The following is a 10,730-nucleotide window of genomic DNA, read 5'->3' as shown; positions in this document are numbered from 1 at the left end:
CTGCGGCTCGGGAATCGTAAAGACTGAGGAAGAACTGGATCCAAGAACGTCTTCATCCCAGCCCCTGCTGAAAATACTATCTAGAAATGCTTTGGGACTACTCCGGTCTTGATGCTGAGGGACAGCTCTGTGGGTCTGCAAATGACGCATGCCTACCTGTTCTTCCAAGAGACCACAGCTTATTGCCTTGCTGGGCAAATCTAGAGCCCAGGCATGCCTTACCCTACCCCCATCTCCCTCAAAGCAAAGATTTCCAATTACTGTTCTGCAGAAAATGTCAGAAGCATTATTCAACAACTCAGGATCCCGAGGTTTGTAATTTTTCGAATGTTTTTGCCCTTATCTGCCAGTTCTTGAAAAAGACCAGCTTTTTCCTCTCAAGAGAGCTTAATTTGCAGAGCTGTGCAGTCTCCCTATTATGCGCTTATCGTCCTCTCCCTGTGGTAGGCAGAATGACGAGGATGACAAAAAAAAAAAAAAAAAAAAAAGAACCAAAAATATTCGAAGGCTTCCTGAAAAATCTATGGATTGAAACATCCAAAAAGCCGAAGGCTCCCATTCCCCCAGTCCCCCAGTGACCTGAACAAGGCGGAAGGGCAGTTGGCCTTATCGCTTGAGGTCTACTCAGCAGGAGCCCCTGACTAAAGCTCACAAGGTCCAAATCCTTCATCCTGGGGCCCATGGAATTTCCTCTAGCGGCTTAATTGAAGGATTAACAGCTCCGAGGTTCTTAATGCGCAAAGAGGATCTCTTCGGAGGAATGCCCACACCAATGCTATATTAAGTTTTGGTATTCTAAGGACCAGAGGCCAGGGTAGCTTGGATAGCTTGGCCAGGGTAGGTTGACTCTTCTCCTGTCTGCCTTGCCCACCCGTTCTCTGATAAGGCAATTGACATTTTTCTTGGCTCTGTGTTAAGTGCTATACAAAAGCAAGTTCAAGTCTCCTAGCTCTCATTCTTTCACCTAGATGGCGCCCCATATCCTGCCTGCATGGCAATTCTGAGCCGCAGTCTCCCTGGATCGGTTCCTCCCAGGATCCCCAGGAAGCGGGCGCACCAGGACTGCTGGTTCCTGGGAGAGCCGCCCTGCCCGCCCAGGGGCTTACTCGGGGGGAATCCCCGCCCACCTTGTCATTCCTGCAGGGGAATCCCCGCCCCCTGGGCCTGTCACTCCGGGAAGGTAGTTCCCGCCCCTCGACTCCAGCACAGGGAAGGAATCCCCGCCCATCCTGGAGGCTCGGAGCATCCCCTGCGCGGCGCAGCGAGGAGCTCACTCCCAGTGCCAGTGCGTGCTGGCGGCGGGCGGTGGAACGCGGCGAGGCGGCTGCTGCCGGCGCCCCCCGAGCGCCGGGGCCGATCGGAAGACGCTCGGGATCGCGCCTCCCGCCGCAACCGGCGAACCCCTGCGGCGCGGCAGCTCCCTGCAGGCGCAGCGGCGGCACCGGTGTGGCAGGGGCGGCGGTAGCTACGCGGGCACCGCCGGGCGGCGCCTGGGTCTGGACGCGCCAGGAGCGGCTCGAGCCTCCGCCGATTCACGAGCAGGTGAAGCGAGCGGGCGCTGCGGCCGCGACGGGGGTAGGTGGGGGCTTCGGGTGGGCTCTCGGGGGAGTGGAGCCCGGTAACCCCAAGACGGTGTGCGCCGGAGAAAGTTCAGTGGCAATCGGGTACGGGGATCCCGGTCCAAGCAAAGGGGTGAGTGAGGGCACCCAAGTGGATACCCACGTTAGGTGGCGCAAACTCCTCTTCCATCTGGTGGGAGGTAAGCGGGGCACAGTGGAGGAGAGGGATGGGCCGAGAGGGACGGTGGCAGCGGGATAACCGCAGGCGCACTGCTTGGGACACCTAAAACCGGTCAAGAGCCCTTATCCCACTGTGTTGGCTGGTGTCTCTACGGTAATCCGTTACTGTCTTAAGGACCATCGTCCCGCGCTTTATCTCTAGCTAAACCCCCTCACCCCCTCATCACCCCCGCAACCTCCATGGCCCACTAAGCGGCGTGAGAAAGAGTAGGCATGAAGAGCAAGGACATCTTTGGGGTGATAACGGCATCTGCCAGAGAGATGAGGGATGTTCCAGAAGGCAAAGTATTTCCCCCTGAAGTCTCTCCACCCTCCACACACCATGAAGCACAGGAGTGAATTGAGGGCGGGGTGATGGTGGTGGTGGGGGAGGATCTAGGACCGCGGACAGAGTTTGCCAGAAGCTGGCCCTTGGCAGCCCTGCTCTGTGCATAGTTCTTGATAAGGAACACTGGAGTCACACCAACTCTGACCTGTGTGGTGACAGACACTGGAAAGAGACACCCAGACACCAGAGCATGCCAGAGGTTGGGCATTGTCGGAGGCTTGAGCTGGGTCTTGCCTCTTCCATGCGTTTAGCTTGACAAGCCACGGTGAAGCTCCGGAATAGGTAAGTGTGTTGAGTGGCCGAGGAAGGTGAGCTTCTATTGCGGACACACCCCTGGATCTTCGGGGCACCTTCTGGGGTGCTCCTGGCTTGGGCTTTAGGCCCCCACTGTTTCCACTGGGTCAGCCTTTTCTGGCCTATGACGTCTGGGTGGGAGCCAGGTAGGTAGAGGTTGGCAGGTGCGGTGTGGGAGGGCGGCTTGTGCAGGCGGAATAAAATGTCTCAGAGCACACCCCTGGCTGTGGGTGGCTGTGCTGGCTACATGAGTTTCTTCTTCCATTAGGATGGGCCAGGAACTGCTGCTCCTGCTACTAGAAAGGCCACACCATGGAGTGAGCTCGGGTGGCATGTGATGGGGTAGAAGAAGCGGGGTGGTAGGTGTTGGGAGAAGAATCAAAACCGTGTGAAGTGTATAGATGCATCTCCCTTGACACAGTTAATAAGCGCCTGAGAAAAAAAATCCAATCACGCTTTAAATCTATCATTGAAATTGATTTTGGATGCGCTTATAGCAGTTTTACTATTTAAGGAAGCGTGGGATAATTCCTCTATTCATTTCTATCATTTTGGAGCACCTGTGGTTTGCTGGGCCCAGAGTTTCCAGGAGATGTGTGTAGAGGAATGAGGCTCTCTCTATCCCTGCTGTGAACATTTCGGTGTAGCAGGAGACAAGTTCCTTGACAGTGATGGGCAGTGATGATGCAAGCTAGTGCCCTTCTGGTGTGTAGTAAGTCCCCTATGTTTAGTGGGTGACGGATTGAAGGCGTAATTGCATGCATAATTCAAGTGTGTTCCAAATGAAACATCTTAGGGATCTGGAGGAGAAAAAGACCCCTTTCCCCAGTGGGGATCTGAAAGCCTTGTGGAGGGCCACCTAGGCCACCTAGGTTTGTGCCGAACGGTTGACCCTGTCTCCAGATTCTGCCATAACAGAAAAGGCTGAGCTCCGCCCCACAGGAATGTAGTTTTCCAGACAGTTGGGAAATGTTTGGGAGTTTTGAGCAAGGGTCTGCCCTGATCAGGTTTGTGCTCTTGGGCAATCTCTTGCAGAAAGAACTGAGAGGAGAGGCAGCAAGTCTGATGGGAGAGATCTTGCTGTGCGGTGGTGGGGGAGGCAGCGAGGTCCTGAGCTGGCGGATGGAAGCTTGCGAGGAAGGAAGGAGAGTCATCAGCTGTGGGCTTGAAGTGGCGGGCATGGGTGGGATTTAGCAAGCAGAAACAAAGGCCGCCTGCAGGTTCTAAGGTTCTAAGAGCGAGAAGATGAGCTAAATGGGGGAGTTTTGGCTTTTACAATTCGACAAGGCAGCAATCTGGAGAAATCCTCCCAGACTTTGCGTCTGTGTGTGTGTGTGTGTGTGTGTATGCGTGTGTAGATACGTGTGGGTGAGCGTCTGTGGGTGTGTGGCATGTCTCATATAATGAAGTGGGAGGACAATTTTGTGGAGACTGTGCTCTCCTTTCACTTCGGCTCCCAGGGTCTAGGTAGACAGACTTGCACAGCAAGTACCTTTACCAACCGAACCACCCAGCCTGCCCCCAGCCTTCTTTTTCTCACTATTTGTTGCAAAACTTGTCAAGTCCCTGGGGACCTATGGGATAAACAGTTCAAACCTTAACTGTCTGCCTAGATTTCTCTCTTGCCACATTACCCAGCACATATGCGTGCACACATGCACACACACACATACACACATGACAGACAGATACAAGCACACATGTCACACATACACGCGACACATACAGTTACATAAGACAGACACGCACACACATGTGCAAGAGTCAAGGAATAGTCTTCCTTAACACCTATGGTCTCTGCCTTACAAAGCCATTTCTCCTGGGTGGTGAATTCTAGATTAACATTCTTTCTTCTCTGGTGGTCCTGACAAACTTCCTCTTCTTCAGGATCCAGTTGTGGGGCCACGTCTGTGACTCTGCCACCCTTCTCCCAGGAGACCTTGTGGTGCTTTCTTTGCTGCCCACTCTGAGCCTGAGGACCTGCCCATCAGGCTGCCCTGTCTCTGTAGGGCTGTGGTTCTCAACCCATGGGTTGTAACCCCCACAGGGATCAGATATCAGATATTTACATTACATTCAATTCATAAGAGTAGAAAAATTACGGTTATGAAATAGCAGCAAAATAATTTTATGGTTTGGGTCACCACAACAATGAGGTACTATATTAAAAGTTCTCAGCATTAGGAAGGTTGAGAACCACGCTCTAGGACCTTGTTATATACTTATGCACACATGAGACATGGGACAGTGGCCTCAGTCTAGACAAAAAGAGTCAAGAAGGAACTGCTCCAGGCCGATGGCACTCTGGGGTCTCTAAACCCTGAGAGGGAGCTTCTAGTGGGCTGGCAAGGGAATAAGACTATATTAACTAGACTCTCTTAACCTAGATCATATGAAGCTATGTGGGTCATACCTTGGTGGAGAAGGCATCATGTAAAGGTAGCCCTAGGCCTGAGTACATCAACTACAAGGGGAAAAGCTATCTCAAAGAATAAGAAGAACCGCCCCCACATACACCCTGGCCCCAAAGGTCACAACCAAACCCAAGGGGAGGCTGAACCTCTGGGAGACTTTCTTCTGTCTTCAGGAACGTCCCCTGAGTGCCCAACAGGAGGCTGAGCACAGCATGACGTAGGAAGAGCTAGGTTGGACCTCAGGAGTGGGGGTGGGGCAGAGACAGGCAGTGAATGAAGCTGGTGCCCAGAGAGAGGAAGAGACTGAGCAATCTAAAGCAGAGGCTCTCAGCATGTAGGTTGTGACCCCTTTGGGGGGGTCAAATGACCCTGTCACAGGGGTCTCCTAAAACCATTGGAAAACACAGATATTTGCATTGCAACTCATAACGGTAACAAGATTACAGTTATGGAGTAGCAACAAAAATAATTTTATGGTTGGGGTTCACCACAACACGAGGAACTGTATTAAAGGGTCGCAGCATTAGGAAGGTTGAGAACCACGGCTCTGAAGGATGGTCGCTGGGCCAGCTTGCAAAAGAAGAGCATGACTGAAAAGAGCAAAAACGGGCCTACCAAGCGCCAGCCTAGCTATGGAGTGATTGGAGAAGGTAGTGGGACCTGAAGGAACGTGTTTTGAGGAATGAGTCCCAGTTTCCCCTCCCCAGACCTGTTTGGCAAGCAATGGAAAAGAGGGACAAAATGGAAAATCAAAAGAAGGAGTGTCAGAGAGGGGTGTCTTGATTGGGAACAATCAAGAACGGGTACAGGGGGGAAAAGGCTGACATCTGCCTTCTCGTAAGAAGGAAGGCAGAGGCTAGGAGTGCACGGGAGAGAGGCGCCTACAGTGCCACACCCTGGGGATCAGGGACTCAAGTTTTCTTGGTAACCCTGAAGTGCTCTGCTGAGAGCTTTGTGTGGCTCCTGCGTAGGCTGGGGGCTTGGAAGGAAGACCCTGCAAGGTCACTGCTTGCCCCAGAGGTGAGCCTGGTCCTCTATGAGGTTGCTAAGTGGGAGAAGAAGGATTCCCGAACTGGAGAAGGAGACTTGGCTGGAATTTAGGCAGCGTGGAGAACCTCTCGATGACCGGGTTGCTGGAATTTCCGAGTAGCTACTTCACAGCTGTTTTCAAGAGATATACAAAGAGGTGCTGAGGTGTGGAGGTTCCCAGATGACTGCCTCAGTGTGCAGTGGGCTCTTTGGAACAGCTTGACGAGAAGGGAATACATCTCTTACCTTCCCGTTCCCACTGAGTGTAGTTGGGGGAACGTTAGAGAAGATTTGACCAGGCAGGCTCTCCTTCAGTGTTGGAGGAAGAGCCTTGGATGGCTCTGCTCCACCTGCCCTGCTGTTCTTACGTGAAAACCTTTGGGTTTTATCTATTGGCCTACAGCAGTGGCTCCACCTTCATCTGACGTCCTTCTTAGGCAAAGGTCCAGTTTCTGGGCTCATCAGGATGATCTGCCCTGTCCCCCTGTGATCTGGAGAGGGGCCATATCTCATCCCTTCCAGGTCCTGCCTTTGAGAAAGTTGAGGCCTGGGAAAGAGAGAGTAGTGACTCCACCCCCCAGTTGGAGTCAGAACTGCAGCAGACCCTTGCTTTGTCCAAGGACTCTTGTCAAGTTCAAAGTAGTTGAGTCTGATGAGGTAGGTGAAGAAGCAAGCATTGTACCCGCTCGGTTTTATTAATGGACCTTTGACTGCACACAGAAAAATGAAGTAAATATTCTTAGTTATTAGTGAAGAAGAGGAGAAATGGAGCACCTCACTATTTCCTAAACACACAATGGATATATGCTGACCTAAATTAACTTGGGGAGAAATAAAAGTTTAGAATGCTTTTCTCCTATTCTTCATTTTCCAAGTGGCTAGTTCATGCCTGGATCATGCTCTCCTTTGGGCTTATGCATTGGTTGCATGTAAAAAGATAGATACTTTAAGACATTTAAAACTTTGGCAAAATGGGGAGGGGGTAGAGTTTGACTCTGGGTAGAAAGACATTTGAATCCAGGCAGGTCATGTGACTCAGCCTGACCGTGAATTGAAGGGTTCTATATTCTGTTGACAAATGTGTTTGACAGAATACCATGTGTTTATACCCTGACCATACTCAGTGGTTGCAGTGGCCCCTTGTGCTGTGACAAAGCTAAGGGACTAGTTTGCTAAGGGAAAGGTGTGTGGACAAGACACCTTTATCTGCTCAGTCTCTGTCACTCTGGAAGAGACCAACCTGGGGGCCATCTCTCGCTCAGATGTCAGATGACACCCTCTCCACCTGACTCGATCCCTGTCACATCTGTTCCTGGATGTCCCATGCTTTTCCTATCTATTTGAATACAACGTGAGTAAGTGACTGGCTAGAAACTTATAGAGAACAAAAACCTTAAGGTTCTTAACTCTTTCTGACACCATCTAATGAAACCAGACAGCAGCAAACATCTGGCCCATGTTCAAATCATCATTAGGGTTTTTTTTTTCCCCTGTGATTCAAAAGTACTCTTAGATTTGGCAGTTTGGAGGGCAGCAGGGATGGGGAACCTCTGTATACAATCTGGGTTTATTTTGCACAGAGGATTATTTTAAATTTTGGATGAAATAATAGTAAAAAAGTGGAAAGATTTGTCAGAAGCAGCTAGGTCCCTCCAGGAGGATAAGAAGAAATCGAAGACTTGGCAAATCCTTGAACAGGATAATCTACTTCTATGCCTGCAGGTTGAAGTCAATTGAGGCCTTACCCAGTAGGATCTGTGCTGGTTTAACAGCTTTCTGGGCAGAGAGACCGCTGTGGCTTATTTGTCCTCTGCACAGTGATGCCCTAGACAGGGTCCTCCGAGGAGTTTTGCAGGAGTGGAGATGGATTTGAGCAGCTCGGTTCCTGCGCTCATTCTTATCAACACTTGGGCACCTCTAGTACTTGACTTTGTAAGGACCAGTTTCGCTCTCTCAACTCAATTGAATCATCCACGCTAAAGCATGCAGCCCCTGTTGTCCTGGCCTCAGAAGAGTGCTTGTCCTGCCTTGCTAAAAATAAAGATGGCATTCAGATCATGCCACAGGGGATTCCTACTGTGAGCAGGGGCATACTCAGTGCTGTGTAAATCCAAAGTCAGTTCCTGGCTGGCACCTGCCGGCTAAGGCAGTGGGAGTTGAGCTGGGAGGAGGGGTGAGCAAGAGGGCAATTTGGGATGCTGCTGTTCTCAGTAGGGGACGGAAGTCGGGGATCTGGGCTTCGGTGCAGGGGTGGTTTCTGGGCACCAGGAGGAAGCTGGTGGGATGGGTCAGGGAGCCTGGGAGCTTTGGCTTCCTGGGAGCATGCCTGGCTACAGTTGCCCCAGGAGACGTAGGCATTCCTCAACAGGGAGACAGAATAAACAGCAACTCCCGACTCTTCCCCAAAGGCCAGTCAGGCTCATCCTGTTTAAATATGCTAGGCTATTACTGTAATTCTGATATTCTATACCCTGCTCTTCCTGGAGAGAGTTACAGTGTCTTTTAACTGTAACGACTTTGACTGACATATACGTGTTTGAACACCCAATAATGCCTCCTCCCTTGGGGAGTTCCAGTGATGAGGCCCCCAGAAGTGTCATCACAACCTGACCCCTCTGTGTAGGGAGCAGTAGGGGGCTCATCATATGACTCAGGTTTACACATGGGTGAACACAGGCAATCTCGAACTCTCGCCGAGTGTTCCGGCATTGCTCTTTCTACACCCAAGACGATGAAAATGGAGCCAAGGTCAATGAAATAAGACGGCAATAAACTCTGTTTGTGTGTGTTGGCCAATAGACACTTATAAAATGTCGGATTTCAGCTGTGTGTCAGTCCATTCCCGAAACCCTGTGGCCTGCCCTATTTGGCACAGTGTATTTTATAGAGATTTGGGTAAAACTAGATTGTGCTATATGGGTCTCCTGGTGAGGAAATTAACTTTCAAGGCTAGAGCAGCCATGCAGATACTATTACAAACCACTCAGCATACCAAATTGGCATGGCTCCCTCCCACAGTTTCCCCTAACCCACTCTCCACTCCCACGCTGCCCTGGTCATTGTTATTCCCAATATCATTAGGCTAAGAGAAGAGACAGCTGTGCCCAGAAAATAAGCTCCGAGTGTCCTCATCAGAAAGGGCTCTCCAGAGAGCTGGCTGTGAGAGGCGCGAAGAGAGGAATGTTCCGGAAAGGACTGCATCCGCCCTCTCTCTGAGTCTAGTGCTGATCCTGGAAACCCTCAGCAGATGTAAAGCTGATTGACTGCTGGATTGCTGACTGTAGCGCAGTGACGTTGGGCACCAGGGAGGAACCCTTGGTACTGGAAACGCTCGTCTACCGTCTGCTCCCTTGCCTGCCCGGTTTCCTGAGCACTGTCTTTACCTTAAGCATGAGCCTATCTTAAGATGAGCTGTCATTGTCCCTTGCTCTTCAGGATTCAGCCCAATGGTGAGTGCATGGTAAAAATTAAGATGCTTCTAATGTTCACTCTTTGGCAAGCACTGTTCTGAACACTTTACACATTTCAACTCATTCAATTCATAATAATCCAGTGAGGTGTAGCCTTTTATTGGTCTTAGGGGTGCCCAAACAAATTAACACAAGCCCGGTGGCGGAAAGCAACAGAGATGCATTTTCTCCTGGTTCTGGGAGTCAGAAGTCTGAGGTCAAGCTCTTTGGCAGGGCCGTGTTCTCTCTGAAGGGTTCAGGGGAAAACATGGCTCACCTCCTCCAGCTTCTGGTGTCTGTTGACATTCCTTAAGGCCGTGTCACTCTGCTCCCTGCCGCTGTCATCACATGACCATCTCCTTGTGTGTATGTGCATGTGTGTGTGTGTGTGTGTGTGCGCGCGCGCACGCGTGCGTGTGTGTGTCCTCTCATGATGGCATGGTTCCACTCTGTGTCTTTTTTAAGGACATTTGAGATTAAATTTGGTGGCCACCAGATTGTCTCAGTTGGGATTCTTTAGAGGGACAGCACTGAGGGGAGGAAAATCTATTAAAAGGGTGTTTATTAGACTGGCTTATACACCACCACAGTCTAGTAGTCCAGCAATAGACTCAACATTGGAGAGGCTATAGAGAACCAGTGACTACTCAGTCCATAACATGCAGGCAAAACACTCACATACATAAAGTAATAAAATTTAGAAAGATAATCTTTAAAACATGGTTCGAGTTATGTTACTTCCTAAGTTTAGACTTAAGATTTACTCAGTATGATTTAAACATGATGTGTGTCCCTTGGGCAGACCCATATCTCCTGGGACTGTTACCACCCATTGTCTTTCCTCTGTGCCTGACGCACTCTCCTTCTAGTTCTCGGACCTACCATGTCCCATCATGCTCTGGGGCTCTTCCGCTTTTCAGAATGCTTCCCCCTAGAGCATCACATAAAATGGAACCTCCTGGGGCTTCATAACATGATTCCTGCTTGAGACAGAGCCTTGATTTATTTGCTTATTTTCTGTATTGCCTCTTGGAATACGAACATCATTAAAGCAAAGACCTTGTTTTGTTGATGTATCCTAAGTGCCCAGCGCAGTCCTGCTGTGAAGTAGTTTCTGCTAGTGGGAACTGTCTTTCCACCTCTAGCACATTGGCAGCTGTGGAACACATTGCACACTTCACTGTTCTCAGGTATTCCTGTTTCACAGAACGCATCAGGGACACAGTCTCAGGAAGGTTAAGTGACAGGAGGTCTCATGCCCTCTTCATTTGAATCCGGATCCCTGTGCCTCCTATGCCAGAGCCCTCAGTCATATTCTACAAGGAATCTCCGAGAAGCAGGAATGGCCCAGGATTCTGGCAATCCCTACAGACTTCTGAGTCTTCTAAAAGTTCATTTCCTTCTCACAGATGGTTAA

At 50.4% G+C, this 10,730-nt stretch overlaps 1 protein-coding gene across 6 annotated transcripts in view; it reads left to right on the top strand.

The window, feature by feature from the left end:
- Positions 1-1,449: 1,449 nt before the first annotated feature.
- The window catches only part of Pdzd2 (PDZ domain containing 2), a 363,977-nt gene continuing 354,696 nt past the window's right edge, over positions 1,450-10,730 (top strand). For 5 of the 6 annotated variants that reach the window (XM_087896959.1, XM_087896958.1, XM_087896957.1 and 2 more), the window contains exon 1: positions 1,450-1,542. The gene's annotated coding sequence lies outside the window, so the exon portion shown is untranslated. Of the gene's footprint in view, positions 1,543-2,271; positions 2,410-10,730 lie in introns of those variants that run through there. The other variant, XM_087896954.1, reaches the window with a different exon arrangement.

This window comes from Myodes glareolus, chromosome 15 (assembly GCF_982192425.1).
Source record: "Myodes glareolus chromosome 15, mMyoGla1.1, whole genome shotgun sequence".
Lineage (NCBI taxonomy): Eukaryota > Metazoa > Chordata > Mammalia > Rodentia > Cricetidae > Myodes > Myodes glareolus.
Note: the sequence above shows the minus strand (reverse complement) of the source record. Positions and strands in the feature narration are given on the sequence as shown.